Source organism: Mus musculus, chromosome 10, assembly GCF_000001635.26.
Source record: "Mus musculus strain C57BL/6J chromosome 10, GRCm38.p6 C57BL/6J".
Taxonomy (NCBI): Eukaryota; Metazoa; Chordata; class Mammalia; order Rodentia; family Muridae; genus Mus; species Mus musculus.
Window position 1 is genome coordinate 126,371,750 of NC_000076.6, and position 3,178 is coordinate 126,374,927.

At 40.9% G+C, this 3,178-nt stretch overlaps 1 long non-coding RNA gene across 1 annotated transcript; it reads left to right on the forward strand.

Annotated features, from left to right (window-relative positions):
• Nucleotides 1-225: 225 nt before the first annotated feature.
• On the forward strand, nucleotides 226-2,585 carry 1700025K04Rik (RIKEN cDNA 1700025K04 gene). Its single transcript, NR_166080.1, has 2 exons — nucleotides 226-311; nucleotides 2,226-2,585. It is a non-coding gene; the product is annotated as an RIKEN cDNA 1700025K04 gene (long non-coding RNA).
• The last annotated feature ends 593 nt before the right edge of the window (nucleotides 2,586-3,178 follow it).

A 3,178-nucleotide genomic window follows, 5' to 3' on the forward strand; every position in this document is an offset into this window, starting at 1 on the left:
TTGTTGGGCTACAGATATTTTTCTACCTCCTGTCCACATCTTAACCATTTTAGTTCTGAGGATTCCACCCCACCGTGTGTAGTTTATCTAAGCCAAACAAATTAAAGATAGCATATAAATTTGAGCTTCAGGGCACACATTTCCTGGAAGAGTTACCAAGCATCCAAAAAGGATAGAACTTTCATAGGTTTACTCTCTTAACAGGAAGTTAAGAACAACCCCGCTAAGCATGATGGGAGAAACAGCACTCTGGGGTTCAGCGCTTCCGTATGTTCCTAAGCTCACTGATTCAGGTCCATTAAGTGCTCACAGTAGGTTTTTGAGAGTTCTTGCATTCTTGAGTGAACTCCAACCTCCCCACCCCACCCCAACCCTAAAGTCATAAATTCCTGAGTGACAATGAGCGGGAAGAGAGGGATTGACCCAAAGAGTGGGCCTGTCTAAAATCACGGCAAACTTCACATCAGAACTGAAAGGCAATGGGAATGATCTAACCCAAATCCTTTCCTTCCGGGAAATGGTGTCTTGATCACTGCGGGCTGTAGGACAGATCGGGCACCTTAAACAACAGAAATGGGTTTCTCAATTCCAGAGTCTGGGATTCAAGGCACCAGAGATCAGGCAAATGGACGATTCATTTCCTGGTTCACAGGTGGTCATCTCCTGAACTCTGGGATGGCAGAGAGAGGGGTTGGGGGAAGCGAGCTACCTCTTCTCAGAGGAGAATCAGCCTGTCCACCAGTTCTAGACACCCCCCCCCCCACACACACACACCCAAGGCCTCTCCTCCCAGCAGCAGCCCTGCGAGGCTTCGCCATAGAATATTAGAGGGAAAGAAACTGTCGTTCACTTTCCAGCAGGAAATGACAGGCAGGAATGTTTGTCGTGTGTGAATTAGCACACTTCAGTGCAATGTCCCAAAACTCAGCATGGTGTTAAGTAAGACATAACTCTTCCCCTATATAATATTATCTGTATTAGTCAAGGTTCCCCAGGAATAAATGGAAATATGCTGTGTTTATGTATACCTGTACACACACACATGTACACACATGCACACACATACACATGCACTATGTACTATGTAAAAAGACACGACATTTTATTATAAGGATTTATCAGTACAGAGGCTGGGTATTTGCAGGATCTGTGGAATGGATCACAGGAGTGGAGGTGCAAGAAGTCAGTAACAACTTCCATTCCAATAGATGGAAGGCCCAATCCCAGGAAAGGCATATTTTAAGATTGAATAAAAAAGCAGAGTTAGCAATGCCATAACCCAGGGTCTGCTGCCCAGGACTGGGGGTGGGGAAATCCCCTTTCCTTAAGGAAGTTACTCTCACTATGTTGTTCAGGACTTGAGCTAATTGGCTGAGGTCCACCCACACAACGGACACTCTCAGTTTATAGTTGCAGTGTTGATGATATTTAGAAATACTCCTGAAACACTTGGGATGATGTTTAAGCAAATATGTGAACCTCCTGTGGTCCAATCAAGTGTGTGTTAGTCACCTAGATGGGGAGTGTAGCCTAACACTTTACATAGTTGTCAGTAACTTATTTAAAAGTTAAAATAAAAGCCACATGTTTTTTTTTTCTTTCAGAAAACTATAATGCTTACTAAAGCACAAAAAAAAGCTGATATGATTTGATTCTTCTATTAAAAGTTAGCAGTTCAGTGAAGCCGATTTATATTTGATGAATGTAATACAGTGGTATTTACTGGCTCGGTACATTGTTTTGAATTGGATTTTCAGATTATTCTTTCTTAGTCTCTAAAATAGAAGCACAAAACTTGCTGACTATAAATAACACAGCTAATGTTAAAATCTAAGTTCAATGTTTGTTTATGCATTTAAATTACCTAACTCAAAATTTGGTAACATCTAAGTTTTATCATTCATCACCTAGTGGGTGTGAAGAGGCTCTAGAAACCCGCTTTGAGTCATACAAATGGATAAACATATTTTCTATTACTCCTAAGTGTTTAACTCAGAAGGGACGCTTGTCATTCAGATCTTAAGTAAATTCATTCAGATTGATATAGTATGCAAAAGCGTCTTTGGTACTTCCACTTTCAAGATGTAGAATATTATTCCTCCTGGCCTGGAGTGCAAGCCAGAATGACTCCCTTGCCACCGATCATGTGGCAGAATTGATGGTGGAGAATGTCTGAGACTCAATCACAAAGGCTTGTGTGGCCCTTCTTGTCTTTCTTTTTCCAGGAGAAATAAGCTACTAGACCCTGAGAATACACAAACAGCTCTACAGAGCTGGCCCACAGTGAAGAGCATCCTACATCCAGCAAGTGCTGAGGCCTCTTTCCAGCACCGGTGTGAAGATGAACCACGATGGAGGCGGGTCTCCGGCCCTCAGCCAGGATCTCAAACAACTACAGCTCCGGCTGAGGATGCTCAGAACTGGGGGTGTCCTGAAAGCCCAGAGTCAGAATCCTCCTGCCAAGCCCCTCCCACATTCCCAACTCAGAGAAGCCCTCACATTATAAATGGCTGTCGATTTCTCCTGCTGAGATTGGAGATAATTTTACTCAGACAGATAAAATCCACATTGCCATCATCATAAAATGTTTGTTCATATTTTTTTTGCCCATTTACACATATATTTATATAGTAGTCATAATTTGTAGCTCATGTATTTTTAAATCGAGATAGATTTATGTGTGTGTGTCTCTGGGTATAATCCTTAGTATATTACAATATTTTTTCTCACATGAATATCACCCCAGGCACAAGTGAAGTTGTTGTTGCCAGTGTTCTGGTAACTGGGAGAAGGCAGCAAGCTACAGGAGAGAAGACAGCAATGTAATTCTTCTAATTAGCAGAGACTCAAAGGCTACTTCAAATCCACTTTAATCCTTTCCTTTCCTTTTTCAGTTACAATGTTTAATGAGAAAATAGAAACGGTGGCTTATACTTTTATTTTTGTTTACAGTGCTCAGGCGAAAGCTAAGTGTGCAATTAATTCTTCTAAATACATTCAAGAAAAAAAAAACCAAAGTATTAATCATAATTGCTTCCCTGAGATGAAAAGTATTTCTTCCTTTTGTATCAACTTGTGTTTTGTATCAAATGTGTTTTAGGTTTTTCTTTCACTTGCTCATTCTTTCTTTCTGTGGTGAAATGTATCGAATGCCATTTTTACTGTTACTGCAATTCCA